The sequence below is a fragment of the Plecotus auritus genome, assembly GCF_963455305.1.
Source record: "Plecotus auritus genome assembly, chromosome: 5".
In the NCBI taxonomy this organism is placed as follows: Eukaryota; Metazoa; Chordata; class Mammalia; order Chiroptera; family Vespertilionidae; genus Plecotus; species Plecotus auritus.
In genome coordinates this window covers 113,112,370-113,131,080 of record NC_137776.1, presented here as the reverse complement: position 1 = coordinate 113,131,080, position 18,711 = coordinate 113,112,370, and the positions used below count along the sequence as shown (strand labels likewise).

The following is an 18,711-nucleotide window of genomic DNA, read 5'->3' as shown; positions in this document are numbered from 1 at the left end:
AGAAAAGTATTAATTTGGGAATATTGGGGGCCAGGCGGGAGCCCACCTTTAGTGGAGGACTACCACCTGCTCTGGCCTTGCTATCCCTTTTATTAAGACTATGGGATACGCCCATAACCTTTAGGCAGGAAATTCCAATAACAGAAATTTACATAAGACAAACAGAGGTGGAGGCTGTTTCAGGTAACAATGATCCAACTAAACAGTGAGTGATTAGCTCCGACCTTTCAGAGCAATTAAGGTTGACCAGCCTTCCGGGATTCCCTTTCCACATCTCTCTATTAGTGGGACAATGATCAGTTTCCGGCACACATGTGTAAGACCACACACTACCAGGAGTAAATTGGGTGGAAATGTGTCAGTTACCATTCTCTGACTGAAAGTGGAACAGAATTGTGAACTTCTTTTTTTTTAAATATATATTTTATTGATTTTTACAGAGAGGAAAGGAGAGGGATAGAGAGTTAGAAACATCGATGAGAGAGGAACATCGATCAGCTGCCTCCTGCACACCCCCTACTGGGGATGTGCCCGCAACCAAGGTACATGCTCTTGACTGGAATCGAACTTGAGACCCTTGAGTCCCCAGGCCGACGCTCTATCCACTGAGCCAAACCAGTTAGGGCAGAATTGTGAACTTCTTAAACCATGACCAAGTGGAATTTATCCCTGGAATTCAAGGTTGGTTCAACATAAGAAAATCAATTAATATAATATTCTCCATCAGTAAAATAGAGAACAAAAACTTGAAAATCATCTTAATGGCAGAAGAAAGTATTTGACAAAATCCAATATCAGTTTACAATAAAATTCTCAATAAGCTAGGATTAGAAATATGAAAATGTAACATATAAAATATCTAAAAACTAGAGTCAACATCATATTTAGTGGTGAGAGACTAAATATCCTGTCCTTAGATCAGGAAAAAGGCATGAATGTCAATTCTCACCACTATTATTCAATATTGTACTGGCGGACCAAGGCAGTGCAATAAAGTAAGAAAAATGAATAAGTGGAACCTGATATAAAAATTAAAAAACAGTAAAAACTTCCATTATCCCTAGATTACATGATTTCATAAAAGAATAACAAGGAGATCTATTTAATTCATTCTAATACATTCCTATGATGTTGGAGGCAGGACTTCAGCTTATAGAATTTTTCTATAGGAAAGAACACATGAACTTAATATTAAAACTATGGATAATATTTATCCAGGCCAACAGGTTTTTGAAAGGGAAAACATTCAAAAAAAGAAGAAATTAAGATCATGTTATGTGTAAGAAATTCCAACTTCACAGTGTTTTATCCTTACCAACAGTGTAAGGTAAGGATGATTAGAAAGATCAACAGAAAGCAAATAAAGGATTGATATTTACATCTATAGTGATAGATCTATTAGTTTTCTAAAATAAGAGAGGATGTCATTTGCATTACAAAGCAATGTTGGAGGATAAGCTTGAGAGAGAGATGACTGGCAACACAAAGGCAATTTGCGCAGCTGACACAGAACCCCACAAAAGCAATAGTGGAAACTTGAATTATGACTGTACTAATAGAGATGGAGATATTGAGATATTTTTTTCAGACATGTAGAGTGTAAAATCAGATGAGTTTTTATGATTAATTGGTTTGGATGCATGAAAAAAGAAATAAAAGAATCATTGAATTTTAAGGTTGCATGACAAAGTCAAGATTGTCTCACTAAAAGAGAAAATACTGGTTTAGAAAAGGATGGAGCAAGATTAGACATTCCATTTGAGATATGTTAAGCCAAAATGCCTATCAGTCAAAGTATAAATGTAATAGACTTGAATATATATATTAAAAATATTTATAGGAGAGAAACCAAGATGGCGGCATAGGTAAACACCTAAACTGCTGCCTCGCACAACAATTTCAAAACTACAACTAAAAGACAGAACGGACACCATCCAGAACCACAGGAAAGCTGGCTGAGTGAAAATTCTACAACTAGAAGCAAAGAGAAAAGCTCACAGAGAATTGGAGGTACGGCAAAGGGGCTTTGTGCGTGCAGAGAGGAAGGGCGGCTGAGAGCCTGGCTGACTTTCTCTGGCGGAAGGGGGAAGGAAGCCTCCAACCGCACTGAACCCCAGTTCTGACTGCACTGAACCCCAGTTCCGGGCGAACCCCTGGGGACCCACACTCTTACGGGGGGAGTCTGGACTCTCGGGCGGAGACTCGAGCTGGGAAAGGCAGAAGTCTGAAGGCGCACGCGGGCCAGTGCGCACAAAGGCTGCGGAAGTTGCCACAGGCTTTCCCTAGTGGAAGGGATTCAGAGGATCCTGACTGCACTGAGCCCCAGTTCTGACTGCAGTGAACCCCAGTTCCAGGCGAGCCCCTGGGGACCCACGCTCTTGTGAGGGGAGTCTGGACTCTCGGGCGGAGACTCAGGAGCCGGGGAAGGTGGAGGACTGAAAGTGCGCATGCGCGCGCGTGCCAGTGCGCACAAAGGCTGCGGAGGTTGCCACAGGCTTTCCCTAGTGGAAGGGAGTCAGAGGCTCCTGACGGCACTGAGCCCCAGTTCTGACTGCAGTGAACCCCAGTTCCAGGCGAGTTCCTGGGGACCCACGCTCTTGTGGGGGGAGTCTGGACTCTCAGGCGGAGACTCGAGCTGGGGAAGGCGGAGGACTGAAAGCGCACATGCGCGCAAGGGCAAGGCTGACAGGAAGCCAAGACTGAGACTCCACCCCATCCAAGCTGAGCACAGAGGCTATTGCAATTTGGCAAGTCTAATCCTATAAGGCTGTCTCCAGCACCGAACTTCTCCAGCATAGACACAGCTGATCCTTACAGCCAACTGGCCCGGAGGTCAATTCTTCCCAGTGATACCAACAACAATAAAGACTTAATTACAACAAGGCTGTACACACAGTCCACAAAGGGGTGCACCAAGAGTGTCCACCTCAGGTTAACTGGGGAAGCAGACCCACTGGGCCATATTGGAAACCTAGCACAAATATCTACCTTACCAACTCAGGGAATCAGTGAAAATGCGGGGTCAAAGAATCAGATCACAAACGAAAGAAATGGAGGAAAACAAATGACTGGATATAGAATTCAAAACCACGGTTATAAGGCTTTTCAAGAATATCCTAGAAAAGGCCAATAAATATAACGAGACCCTCGAAGATATGAAAAGGACCAACTAGAAATTAAACATACACTGACTGAAATAAAAAATATTATACAGAGACCCAGAAACAGAATAGAGGAACACAAGAATCAAGTCAAAGAATTGAAATACAAAGAAGCAAAAAACACTCAACCAAAAAAGCAAAAAGCAAAAAAAAAAATCCAAAAAGTTGAAGATAATGTAAGAAGACTCTGGGACAACTTCAAGCGTACCAACATCAGAATTATGGGGGTGCCAGAAGAAGAGAGAGAGCAAGATACTGAAAACCTATTTGAAGAAATAATGACCGAAAACTTCCCCCACCTGGTGAAAGAAATAGACTTACAAGTCCAGGAAGCCCACAGAACCCCACACAAAAGGAATCCAAAGAGGACCACACCAAGACACATCATAATTAAAATGCCAAGAGCAAAAGACAAAGAGAGAATATTAAAAGCAGCAAGAGAAAAACAGTTAATTACCTACAAGGGAGCACCCATACGACTGTCAGCTGACTTCTCAACAGAAACTATGCAGGCCAGACGGGAGTGGCAAGAAATTTTCAATGTAATGAATAGCAAGAACCTACAACCAAGATTACTCTACCCAGCAAAGCTATCATTCAGAATTGAAGGGCAGATAAAGAGCTTCACAGATAAGAAAAAGCTGAAGGAGTTCATCACCACCAAACCAGTATTATATGAAATGCTGAAAGGTATTCTTAAAGAAGAGGAAGAAGAAAAAAGTAAAGAGAAAAATTATGAACAACAAATACATATTTATCAACAAGCGAACCTAAAAATCAAGTGAATTAAAAACCTGAGGAACAGAATAATCTGGTGAATATAATAGAATCAGGGGCATAGAAAGGGAGTGGACTGATAATTCTCAGGGGGAAAGGGGTATGGAGGGTTCATGAAGAGAATGGACAAAAATCATACACCTATGGATGAGGACAGTGGGGGGGGGAGGTAAGGGCAGAAGGTGGGGTGGGAAATGGGTGGAGGGGAGCTATGGGGGGAAAAAGGAGAAATAATTGTAATAATCTGAATAAAGATTTATTTAAAAAAATATTTATAAATCTCTCTATAAAAATGTTGTTCTGGAAATAAAAATCTAAGGTAGTAAATAGCAAAAAATATGATAATAGATACCCTGAAATGAAATCATTAGTGAGAAACAAAAAGTCAAATATAACATACTATGGAGTAATTAAATATAAGGGTGAGCAATAGTGAATAAAGAGGGGCCAATGCATGAGGAGGTGGAAGAGAAAGAGGAGAAGGGGAAAGAAGGGGAGGAGGGTGAAGGGAAGAATAAGAAGAGGAAGAAGAGGAGGAGGAGAAGCATAAAATGAATAAATGTTTAATATGTAAGGGGGATCAGAATGTATAATTTTAAGAAGGCAGGAATTATAAATTATGCCACATGGCAAACAATACTAGTAAATGAAATTCATTCCATATGACATTAGAATGTTTACAACTCAAGTTACTAAGAAGATTTAAATAGAATGATGAGAAAAGTTACAGGACCAGTTTTAAGATGGATTGATAATCAAAAAAGAGGAAATTTTGATAATAAACTACTAGCATGAGTGGTTTAATTTAATAATTAACTATCCATAACTAAAAATTAGCAAATGAATAATCCAAGGAGCAGCCACTTGGCAGATAATGAAGAGATTTCATAGCTAGCTGTGAGAGGTTCATTCTTCTCCTTTTTTTTTTTTTCTCCAGTAGATCTGGTTCATTGAGATTTTTTTATTTTTATTTTTTAATTCTTTATTGTTTAAAGTATTACATATGTCTCCTTTTTCCCCCATTGACCTCTCCCTGGTCATCCCCCCTCCACAAGAACCAGTTAGTCTTGTTATCACTGTTGCTGTTGTGTTGTTGCTATTAACTGAGGGGAAAAAAGCATTATAGAAGATGAAGTCCACAAATAAATATTTCAAACATCAGATAGATATCAATGGATGTTAAACATTATATAAGTCAGTAAATATCTAATATATTTTAAAATATTTCTATTTTAAAAATTATTTTATTAAAGTATTATATTAGTCAAATATATTAATTTCTAAATGAGACGCATGAAATTTGAGCTCCATTTTCAAAGAAAAAAGTGTATATATGAGAAAATAGATTCTAAAAAAAATGACTCTTAATAACTAAAAATTACCTTAACTGAGATGATCCTCTGCTTCCATCTCATTGAATTTGATATGATTCTAATCTGCAAAGGCAGTATTTTGGGAGTCCTGATGTACTTTGTTTCTTGTACTTTGTTGGCCGTCTATGTTCTTTCTGAGTGTTTTTACTTTGACAAAAATGAATAAAAAAATCTACAAAAAAGTATAATTCAAGTATTTATTTATTTATTTATTTATTTATTTAATCTTTATTGTTGAAAGTGTTACATATGCCCCCCTTTTCTCCCTATTGACCCCCCAGCTGGCCCTAATTCAAGTATTTAATTTAAAAATTTCTTAAGTGACAAATACATTTTTAAAAATTTTAGGTAGATATGAATGTATTAAGATGCCATCTATGCAAAGAAAACAATTGTTCGATAGTTATCATTTAAAGCAATATAAATTATGGGATAGTGTTTACTTTACTCATGCATAAAATAAATAAATTTAATTAACTCAAATTATAATTATCTTGGAATTTCTGTTACCATGATTCCATTAATGATATATTGGTTAATTTTTTAAGAAATGACTATTGCATGAAAATTTGTTTTCTCTTTGTGTGTTGATACTTGATAGAGTGTAAGGAAAAATATATGAATTGCTATAAAAAAGTTCCTTAATAGAAACTTTATAGAGAATATACAGATGGCCAATAGACATGTGAAAAAAATGCTCAATGTCACTAATTATCAGATAAATGGATATTTAAACCACAAAGATATTTAAACCACATTACCTCCCATCTGCCAGAATGGCTAACATCAATAGATCAACAACTGAGTGCTGGCAAAGAAGTGGAGAAAAGGGAATCCTAGTACACTGTTGGTAGAAATGCAGACTGGTGCAAATACTATGATAAACAATAAAGCGTTTTCTCAAAAAATTAAAAATGGAATTGTCTTTTGACCCAGCAATCCACTTCGGGAAATATGTCCTAAGAATCCCAAAACACCAATCAGAAATATATGCCACCCCTGTGTTTATAGCAGCATTATTTACAATAGCTAAGATCTGGAAACAGTCCAGGTGCCCATCAGTAGATGAGTGGATAAAAAGGCCTTGGTACATTTATACAATGGGATACTATGCAGCTGCAAAAAAGAAGGATCTCTTACCCTTTGCAACAGTATGGATGGAGATTTTTATGCTAAGCAAAATAATTCAATCAGAGAAAGACAAATACCATACTATCTCACTAGTATAGGGAATTTAATGAACAAAATAAACTGACAAACAAAATAGAACCAAAAGCTTGGATCCATGGAACAGGCTGAAAAATACCAGAGGGAAGGGGAGTGGGGAGGTGGATAAAAAAAAAAAAGGTGAAGTGATTAGCCAAAGAACAGACGCATAGTCCATGGACACAGACAACGGTGTGGTGAAGACCAGGGGAGGGGAAGCAGGGCTGGGTGGAGGTGGGGAAAGGCAGGGGGCAGAGGGAATATCTGTAATAGCTCAACAACAACATAAAAAAGCCCCTTATTCATGTTTCCATACTGCATATATTTTTTATAAAACAACAAAGATAAAACTAATAATTGCATCACTTTCATCACTTGAATAATCACAGTGTTTTCCCAAAGGAAGGAGAAAAATTCATCTATGGGAGATTGCATTTCCTTCATATTTTTTAATGTATCAGATAATATAAAATTTTGAATTTTCTAGGATACACTTTTCAGTTTAAAATCTCTATTACTTTGTACACTTTTACTCCTGAAAATAGTTAAGAATCACCATTATGTGGAGAGAGGAAAAAGATAAGAATTTCTGAGGGGTGACAAAATGACACTATTTTGTTTTGTTCTGTATTATTTTTTAATCAGCAATATCTCCCTACTGAAGTTACCAATGATGGGGAAAAATAAAAATAAAACCCACACCCAGACAATGATGCAGTATGTTGTCCTCAGTTTATTTTCTTATTATCAAATCTAATAAAATGTTTTCTTTTATGTACATGTTTAAACTACTATGCTTCTATCTCATAGATTAGAATAAGTTTTCCACAGATTTGCTAAGTCACAATGCAAGGATTCTTAAACTATGAAGAAACATGTAAGTGTAGTAGGCCAGTTAAGAATTATTGAGTTCTTTAAACTTGTGCACATTTTTAAATTGCATGTCACAAAACTCCACTTAGCTTGCTATGTAGGTAGCTGTAATTTCCTTAAGATCTCAATACGTTCAGCCATGCCCTTGGAATGACCATGTGGTGACAGCTGGAAGGTAATTAGTTGGGAGACTGAATAAGCTGCTGCAATGAGGAAATCACAGAAAACATTGGCCAAAAATTCAAAACACATTACTTTTTTTCTATCACATAATAGTCCAAATGTGGGAGGGGATTCCAAGGCTAGTGGCAGCATACTTTTTCCATTTTCAACATGTGCCTTTATCCCTGCATCCAAGGCATTGGTCCAGTTACTGCAATTCCCAGTCAAGCGGAAAAGAAAAGGAAAATGTAGGGCAGGGAGTAGATTCTTTTTAATGTTATGTTTAAAGCAATAGTTCATATAAAAATAATGGCGTTATGGCTAAGCACAACTTCAAGATTAATTTCTTTTCTTTTTTGCCTTCCAAAAACTATGACCTAGTTTTCAGGAAAGCTGCAGTCATTGGGCTGATGTTGGAAGAGAAGAGGGGTAAGTATTCCTTCTTCTTGCTGACTGCTCTGTCCTTATTGCTTCAAACTTTAATCACTAGAGGAGTTCACAAAATAAACACCTACTTTCTGAGGGGCTAGACACACTTCTTTTAAAAATGTTATTGTATTTATTGGGGTGACACTGGCTAATAAAATTACACAGACTTCAAGTGTACAATTAATTTTACCATACATCATCTCTGTATTGCATTATGTGTTCTCCATCAAATGTCATCTCCTTCTGGAACCATATATTTGACTCCCTTTACCCTCTTCTACCTATTACTCCAGCACTTTCTCTCTGGTAACCATTATATTGTTGTCTTTTATACATACTTCATGATCCTCAGTACACAGTCTGGCTTCTCTCTGGCCTTTGCTTCTAGGGTCTAGGTACTTTTAAAAATTATCCCACCCAGTCAAGGCTGGACAACTTCTGCCTACAAGGTACCCAACACCCCTATCCTTGCTAGCATTATCTTTTATAGCAACTTAAAGGAATGTGAGCTTCAAGACCAAGTTCAAATTTAGAATTATGGAACGCCTCTGCTATTCTGCACAGGAAATTGGTAGCATGTGTACAACACTCTCTAGGTTCTGCTCCTTTCCCATACAAAGCTCATTCCACAGAACTCAAGGCTTCCCTTTACACCTACCCAAGTAACTATCCTTTAGCCATTGCTCAGGTATTGATGTTGTACTCATTAGCTCTACTTCAGTCTACTCACCTGTAAGATGTTGCAGGGGACAATGGGCTGCACAAGCTCTGAATGCAGGCTGGAAGAAGGTTTTGGGGCAGAGATTTTCAAATATTTTACCCAGAGATTGGTCAAAATGCAGGACAAGTTTACAGACTGCTTTGCTGCAGAAAAAAGCCAGAGAGGAGACCTCTCAATACATCGAGCTATAGTAAGACCCCTCCTACTTCTCTAGGGTCAGTGTGGAAACTATGGCATTTTAAAAAGAAACACACTTAGCCATACTAGAAAAAGAATAAATAAAAAGCTTTGAGAGGCCATATATTAACTAACTTTGAATTCCAGAAGGTGGAATTTGAGCTTTATAACACAGCAATCACTATAATGGTTCGGACCCTATACTAATAATTTATAAGAGTGGTAAAAAAGTAGGAATTCTTATCATTTGCAACAGCATGGATGGAACTGGAGAGCATTATGCTAAGTGAAATAAGCCAGTCAGAGAAAGATAAATATCACATGATCTCACTCATTTGTGGAATATAATGAACAACATAAACTAATGAACAAAAGCAGATCTAGAGACAGAGAAGCATCGATCAGACCATCAAACCTCAAGAGGAAGGTAGAGGAGGGTGGGGGTAAGGGGGAGAGATCAACCAAAGGACTTGTATGCATGCATATAAGCCTAACCAATGGACACAGACACCAGGGGGTGAGGGCATGAGTGGGGGGTGGGGGCAATGGGGGGATAAGGACACATATGTAATACCTTAATCAATAAAGAAAAAAATATTTGCTTTGGAACCCTATAATAATTTTTCTGAAATTTGTTAGCAGAACAAAATCTTGACAGCCATATAATATTTCAATTGCTAGAACCAGTTTTTAAGAAGTACGGGGGCAGGGGTGGTGGTGGAAAGAGGTGTAGGGATTAAAAAATAAAAGAAGTATAGGGAAAACTATGTAAATTTAGACCTTCAGAAAGGTATACATAAATAGCTAAAAGAAAGGAAGGAAAAAAGACCTTCAAAATTAACAGGAGGACAATTTAGAATTTTCTGAACAATTAGATGTTTCCCAGGAACAGAGATTAAAAGTAGCTAATGCCACAGGGACAGGGGAAGACCTGCCACACATTTTAAGATGACTTAAATCCGAATGGGAGTCTAAGGAGAAAAGCATACAAACACGAACTGGCATGTATGTATGCTATGTTGTAGGACTCCTGGAAACCCACATATGACCTTGTAGCATGGAAATGAATCCTAGAGAGATATGAATTCTTACTCATTTAATAGGTCACTAAAAAGAAAGAACTGCAATCATTTTCAAGTAAAGTGCCTAAATTTACTATGAATTAGGAAAATTATTCAATGACTCAAGTTAGTTTCAGTTACAGGAAATCAGGATTATAAATTCACAAGTAAAATTTGTTTTTATAATTTCTCAGTGCTATAAAAACAATAACATTTCAATGTTGGGTTAGTTTCTTGCAAACTGAAGTTTGAGTCAGCGTTTGATCTCCTGTATGATATACTCAGTCTCCCAAATGTATGTTTCATTCTGACTCTTTGTGCACCTAGACTCCAGCCACTTTCCCAGCATCTAACTGCTATTCAGTATTAACACTTTCATGGGTTAAAGCCTTTTATCTGTCTACCGGTTATGATTTCTTTCCAGTTTTCCTTGCAGTTTTGCAATAGTAAGATACATTTAGCTGCAAGCAATAGAAGCCTAAATAACAGAGGCATAACTGATACAGATATTTATTATTTATACTAATAAAAGCCTAGGTCAGTGGTCGGCAAACTCATTAGTCAACAGAGCCAAATATCAACAGTACAATGATTGAAATTTCTTTTGAGAGCCAAATTTTTTAAACTTAAACTTCTTCTAACGCCACTTCTTCAAAATAGACTCGCCCAAGCCGTGGTATATTGTGAAAGACCCACACTCAAAGAGCCGCATGTGGCTTGCGAGCCGCAGTTTGCCAACCACGGGCCTAGGTGGTCCTCGCGCCCTCGTGTGTGACGTCATGACAAAATGGCTGCCACAAGATGGCCACCACAAAGATGGCTACCACAAGATGGCGACCACAAGATGGCTGCATGAACAGCAGAGGCGGGGCCCGGCGGCTGCTCTGCGCAGAGAGGCCTGGGAGTCCTGTGGCTCCGCGTGGCACAGAGGAGGCCGGTCCCGGTGGTCTCCGCTGCCTTGTGCAGAGGAGGCGGGTCCCAGCGGAGGAGGTGGGTTGCAGCAGGGGAGGGCAGTTGGAGGCGATCAGGCTGACAGGGGAGGGCAGTTGGGGGTGATCAGGCCAGCAGGGGAGCAGTTAGGTGTCAATCAGGCTGGCAGCCAGAAGTGGTTAGGGACAATCAGGCAGGCAGGTGAGTGGTTAGGAGCCAGTGATCCCATATTGTGAGAGGGATGTCCAACTGCCAGTTTAGGCCCTGCGGGATTGGGCCTAAACCAGCAGTCAGACATCCCCTGAGGGGTCCCAGATTGGAGAGGGTGCAGGACGGGCTGAGGGACACCTACCCCTATGCACGAATTTCATGCACCGTACCTCTAGTTTGCTTAATAAAAGGTCTGAAGGCTGGTTGTGTTAGGGTTAGTTTATCGCTTCATAATATTACCAAGAAACTAGGTTCTTTTCTGATTCCAACTTGACTATACATAGCTGTTGACTTTCTAACCATTAAGGTTTTCAATTCATAATCACAAGATAGCTAATACAATTCAAGAGAACTTATCAGTTACAAGGCAGAGATGAAGAGAAAGGAATGGTGCCGGTGAACAATTCTGCAGCATCTGTCTCTCTTAGAGTCTGGCAAGGGCTATTCCTGAACTTTCCTATTAGACTTTCCATTATGTTTCATTGGCGATGAGTAGAATGAGTAGTGATCTGTAACTCTCGGGGATATCAAGAAAAACAAAACAAAACAAAACAAAACAAAAAAAACAAAACCTACCTTTCCTGAAGATTACTATATTAGGTTTGAACAAATCAGAGTTCAATAAGCTTGGATAGCAAAAAAGATGTATTGCTCTTGTTTGTCAGGAATTCTAAAGATGATGTCTTGTTTTTCCAACAGAAAGTTATAGCCATTTTCTTCATTCCAAAAGTCTGCAAGTTCAAATAATATTCCAAAGGAACTTGTACAATATTTTTGGTGGTTGGGCATGCTGAGAAATGTTTCTCATCTTTAGAATTTAACATGCTAGCCTAAGGAAAATTGCTATCTGAAGCAAATTGGAATAACATTTTTCTCCTTCTCAAACAGCCCTCATTTGGTTAGGAAGTAAAGTCTACCAGATCATACCAGTTATCAACACAATACCTCTGGTTTCTAGTGGTGCATTAAAACCTTAAAATTTAAATGCATATAAAAAGGGATGTTTTAAAAGGTTGCCTACATTTTAATGAATTCTATCACCTGAAAAAATTTTATTGACAATACAAAGAAAAAAACCCTTAATTTTATTTCACACTGAGAAAAGCTCTTAAAATTCTGGAAACACAATTTTCCATATTGGTTTAAAATATCAAACTAAGGATTATTTTTTGTTTCATCATTGAAATACCAGTGCATGGAATTATCTGATACAAGATGTGTAGGATATATTGCCAATTCAAATGTGTGAAAAATTAAGTTGTACTTGTTCTTTATATTCCACATTATAAAATAATACAATAAAATGTTACTATTCTTATACATGAATTGAGAATACAGGTAACAAACCACCTTAACTTTTTATAAAATCAACTACTTTTTACAAAGTTTTGTGAAAAAGCAATAAAGATAATCAGATAGTGAGTGGTCCAAAGATAATTTTGCCACTTCAGAATTGTTTCTAAGATCAGCCCATATCCAGATATATGTGGGAATAATATGAGGAAACTTAGTTTATATCATGGAGAACTTACATAGTCAGTGACTAGTTTATTGGACGTATTTTAAAAACAATGATTTTTAAAAACATCATTGTAATCTTATAAATTATTAGTATAGCTGAACCATTATAGTGATTGCTGTGTTGTAAAGCTCAAAATCCACCTTCTGGAATTCAAAGTTAGTTAATATCTGGCCTCAAAGCTTTTTTATTTATTTATTTTCCTAGTAACTAGAGATTTCACTCTCTAATAAAATTATATTAGTCACAGAACTTGATTCTTGTGCTATATGTTTATACCTACCTATTTAGGTTTAGTCCAAGATCACTAAATAATTGTCTTAGTTCACAAACACTATCTTCCAGGAACATTTTTAAAAGTTTATGAAATATTACTAGCCTCCCCTTATCACATTTGTTATAAATCATCTCACCCTTTACATACCTTCCTCATTTCTTAGCTTGACAACCTTTATTCAGTCCCTCTTCTTTCTGGTAATAATGGAAAGCCAACACATTGGATGGCCTGCCTAGATTTTTGTTAGATTTCTGTCCCAAGGAAATCAGTCAAAAATAGAGGGACCCAATTCACTGGAAAAGTCATCCAAGATATTCATGAAATTCTTCCTTTATCTCACAAATTATGTTGCCTTTATCATCACCAGTCATCGGGGTAATAAAGAAAGTTAAAGGACTCTTAAAATTAAAGTTTGCTAAATTGACAGAAGAACTCAATTTCCCACTGCCCTTAGCTCTGATTGCCTCCCAGTCCTCTCCTTCTTGGTTATACCAACTGTCCACATAGAAATTAGTAACTGGCTCCTGATAATTCCTATTCTTCTTCAATTCTCAAAGATTCTATTTGACCACTCATTCTAAAATACTTCAAAAAACAATTGTTTATATCCACCCTTATCATCAACAGGGCCTTCCATCCAAATCACTCCTACAATCAAGAAATTGGGCACTTAGTTTTCTAAAGGCAATATCACTTGAAAATTAATCTTTAACCCTTATATCTTCTGTCTTACCACTAGTACTAGTGCCATACTCCAAGGGATCCACTTTGGATTCACATCTCCAAACTAAGAGATACAAAAGCTAATGTGAATGGAAGTTCACCCCAATTGGAACAAAGGTTCCCTATGGAGTGGCCCAAGAAACACATAAAGCCGTGAGGTAGAAATCTTCTCCAGAACCTTGGACCAAGCAGATAACTTCAGGAAGTAATAATTTCCCACCCAAGATATCAGAATAAGACACACTAGAATTCCCTTTTATTTTCTTTTGTCTTTATACTTCTTCCCTATCCTCAACATAACTGCACAATCTTACAACAGTATTTTTTGTTGCTAGTTATAGACCCCCTTTACTATGGAAACCTCAGTTTTCCCCAAATTTCTAAACCTGTCTCCAATTTAATCCTTTGTATTAACACTTGGGGTCTTTATTTTTTTCCTGTAGATTTCAAAAGGAATATGCCTCAATACTTTTCAATAGAGAAATCTATTCTTCCACCTTAACATAATCCAGGGTCTTTTCATAAAACTAAGTATATGTAATTATAACTAATTAACTGCCAATACCTACACTGTTATTACAGGTGGCAAGAGTACACATTCCTTGCCTTTTATATGTATCTGATAGACCCAGATGACCCTGAGGAAACTTTTACCTGGTACATTTTGAACTGTCTGTCCTGCAAATAAAAACCGAGGGATTCTTTCATTTCCAACTGGAAAGTACAATGTTTCAACAAAAGAGCTCAGATAAAGTCCAATATACAAACCTATGAACAAATATTCTCATGAAAGTTGCATAGCCCCTATTGAGACATTATTTGTGGCAACTATACCTATAGGTATGTGCCTAACTTGCCTGGACCCTGCTATCTAACTAATCTAATCAGCCTTTATCTTTTCTTTTTTTATTTTATTTATTTTATTTTTTGTCTTAACTACCTTATTTCCTCTGATTGAAGGCACTAGACAATCTAAAACATCAAATTATTTTTGTTTCATCATTGAAACACCAGAGCATGGAATTATCTGATACAAGATGTGCAGGTTATATACCAATATAAAATCCTAATTCCATAAGAAGGACATGGCCTGCTCTTTTCACTAAGTTCTCAAGAAACTCCAGAACAAGAGTCTAAGAGATTGAGACTAAACCTACAAGACTAGACTACCACAGCAGTTCACATATGGATAACTTTTGTGACTGCAGCTCTGGGAAATAAACTGGACAATGAATGATATTACTGAAACTACTAACATTACCAGAGGAATTCCAGTGAGTAGTTCTCTAAAATATATGGCACTGGACATAATTGTGGCTTCCCATGGAGACATGTACAGTGGTCAGAAGTGATTATTATACATACTAGAGGTCCGGTGCATGAAATTCGTGCACTCGAGGGGGGGGGGGTCCCTCAACCCGGATTGTGAGAGGGCGCAGGCCAGGCTGAGGGATCCCACTGGTGCATGATAGGGGCCAGGGAGGGACGTGGGAGGTTGGCTAGCTGGGAAGGGACCGTGGGAGGGCTCCAGGGCATGTCTGGCCCATCTCACTCTGTCCGGATCGGCCAGACCCCAGCAGCAAGCTAACCGACTGGTCGAAGCATCTGCCCCCTGGTGGTCAGTGCACATCATAGCAAGCAGTTGAGTGGCCTTAGCATATCATTAGCATATTACACTGTTATTGGTTGAATGGCCGACTGGAGGACTGAACACTTAGCATATTAGACTTTTATTATATAGGATGTTCCTGAAACTTCTATGATGTTTATGCCATCACCAAAAACATTCAGACTGAAAATCAGAAAATTCATTAGATTCCCCTCTGTTATCTTTTTTCTACTGTCTAAAGACTCTTCAAATCCAATGTCCTAGAATATTCTCAACTGGCTCTCATCAAATCTTACATTTTGATCTTATTCATTTATTCAACCTTCGATAATTATTTTTAGTCCTTAAAGCTCAACAAGAATATAAAGGCAAGTTCAACCTTGAAAAACATTTTGCAAATCTTAATTTACAATGATTCTGATTTCATCCCTAATAGTGCTAGAGAATATATTTTGTTTGTTTTAAACAATGGAGGGTGGGGGCTGACAACATGTTTATAATTACCCATAAATTATTCATTGACTTGACTTGGCCAAACTTTAGTTAGGCTTCTCTCCTATCTTTTAAGCCTTTAAACTTTGATTCAGCCTCAATATTAAGCAAGCATTAAGGATGAGAACTTCCCCCCTTAATAGCTCACTCCAAGAATGAATCTACTACTGAAACATGTCTAATCGAAGCATCCTGTGTTGCCACCAGTTCACTCCACTACCAATCTTGCTTCCACACAAAGATTTTCTAGCCCTATATCCCATCCTCTATACTAAAACAAAACAAAACAAAACAAAATATTTTCCTGTTTGGTTTTGATTTTTGTAAGTCCTGAGATTGGAGCATTCTCCCAATTGCAATACTGTTTATGAAGAAAGTTTCTCTTTATCGAAGTTTGGATTCATTTTTTAAATGACACCAGTGGGCTTGGAAGAGGACCTGCACCTCAGATCATGAATGTAGCCTTTTGAGGCACTGATCAGAGAACTTAGCTAAACTGTGCTTGGAATCCTGCCACATCAACATATGAGATAATAAATGTGTGTTGTTTTAAGCCACTAGACATGGAGTAATTTATTACTTGGGAATAGAACACCAATAAAAGTAAAAATATACAATGTGAACTTCAGTCCATTGTTGTTTTCTTTTAATAGCAAAACACTTAATATATTAAATGTAATTGCTTTCTTCTACATTTTATTTGATGTCAACTAGAAAATTATTTATTCTAACTATAATGGTCTATACCAGTGGTTGGCAAACTCATTAGTCAACAGAACGGCAAACCACGGCTCGCAAGCCACATGTGGCTCGTGAGCCAAGGTTTACCGACCACTGGTCTATAACTCTATACCAATTAGATAAATTTTTACATTCAAAAATTTAAATATTTAAGTGTAACATTTAGACACTTTTAAAAGATCCACTAGCTTATTTGGGAAATCAAATCAAAACTAAAGTGAGATACCAATTCACACCTGTTAGGATTATCAACAAGACAAGTAATAACAAGGGATAGAAAGGTTGTAGAAAAAAAGGAAGCCTCATTCACTGCTAGTGGGAATGTAAATTGTTGCAACCACTATGGAAAACAGTGGAGTTTCCTCAAAATAATTAAGAATAAAGTTAGCATATGACCCAGCAATACCTCTCCTGATTATCTATGTAAATAATTTTAAAACATTTATTTATAAAGATAATTTCACCCCTGTGTTTCTTGCAGCATTATTCAGTGTGGCCGAGACATGAAAATAGCCAAAGTGTCCTTTGATAGATGATTGGATAAAGATGTGGTAGATACTCAGCCATAAGAAAAGATAAAATACTGCCATTTGTGACAACATAGATGGATATTGAGAATATCGTGCTAAATAAAGTAAGTCAGACAGAAAAAGTCAAGAACCGTATGATTTCACTATAAATCTGAAAGCAACAATTGAACAAATAAGACCAAAAAAAAAATACTCATAAACACAGACAATACTATGATGGTTACCAGAGGAAAAGGAGGGTAGAGGGAGTTAGTAAAGGGTAAACAGGGTCAAATACATGGTGATAGAAGGAGGTTTGACTTTGTGTGCTAAACCCAGGATGGAATAAACAGGTGATGTGTCATAGAATTATACTTTTGAAACATATATAATTTTATTAACCAGTTTTACCCCAATAAATTAATGGAAAAAAGCTAAAAAAGATGACTTGAGATTGGTGGTATTTCATAATCAAGACATTGTCCATATACACATATGAGAAAATATAACAATATTTATTTAACAATGACATTAGATATATTTTTTTCATGCAGAGATATTTCCCATGGTACATTACATCTAAAAATGAAAATATGTTCTGTTGGTTGACCAATAAAATTAAATTTAATTAAACTAAGTACTAGCGGATATGATTTCCATTGCGTTTTCATTAGTAGGGACATTTTTAGAAGATTAAAAAATACAGAGAACTTGAAGAAAGTATCATGTTTATTCTAAGATGTGTTTCCAGAAGTGTACTTTAAGCAACGAGACAGAACTGTCTCTACTTTTATGCAATTTATTGCTACTTGGCATAGTGTATGTGGTGTATATGTGTGTGTGTGTGTGTGTGTGTGTGTGTGTGTGCGCGCACCCGTGTGTTAATTTTCTATCACCAATAAATGCAACAGGATGGGAATTCTATAAGAGTACAGATTTTGCTTTTGATTTTCTGTTTATTGCTGACCCTCATTAACTAGAATTTTGTCTGGCCCATAGTAGGCCCTCAAATACATATGTGCCACTCAGAAAAATAATATGTATTTATATTACTTAATACTTCAGGTAAACTTGAATGTTGATTATTTCTTTTTAAAAACATGAAGCACCTAAATGAACTCTTTTTTAGCCCTTTCTCTAATCCTAATCCTAACCCTCAACTCAAACCTAACTGTAACCCTGACAGGGACACCTGTAATACTCTCCACAATAAAGATTAAACAACAAAAACAAACAACAACAAAAATTAATACTAAGCTGATCCCTAACCTTGACTATAAATCTAACACCTAAACCTAACTCAAAACCGAATCCCCCTTAATATACTGTATAATACAAAACCTAATCCTAACCCTAGCACTTACCCTAATCCTATCCCTGATTTGAATCCAAACACACACACACACACACACACACACACACACACACACACACAGATAAAAAATTAAAAATATTAAACCCTTACTATATGTACTGATTGGAGAAAGAACAAATCAGATCTTCCCTTAAAGAAACTCATCATCTGACAGCATCTAATATCTAACATGAAAATGGACCTATGTTAATAACACACAATGAGCTAAATTATGGAAAATGTAAGTAGAGAAAGGCAGCTGCTTGTGAAAATGCACAAAGTAAGAACATTGGTGTTTTGCTGTGAACTGGACTTATACCTACCCCATCAAAGTGTATTCTATAAGATCTTTCTCAGGTTTAGGTCACAGAAGTATTCATGACAACAATAAGCTCAATACATATGTG

The 18,711-nt window shown here is 37.1% G+C and overlaps 1 pseudogene across 1 annotated transcript in view; it reads left to right on the top strand.

The window, feature by feature from the left end:
• The first annotated feature begins 7,869 nt into the window (after positions 1-7,869).
• Positions 7,870-18,711, top strand: part of LOC308248298 (large ribosomal subunit protein uL30-like) — a 151,479-nt pseudogene continuing 140,637 nt past the window's right edge. The window contains exon 1 of the transcript in view: positions 7,870-7,981. The product of the transcript in view is annotated as a large ribosomal subunit protein uL30-like (transcript). The remainder of the gene's footprint in view (positions 7,982-18,711) is intronic.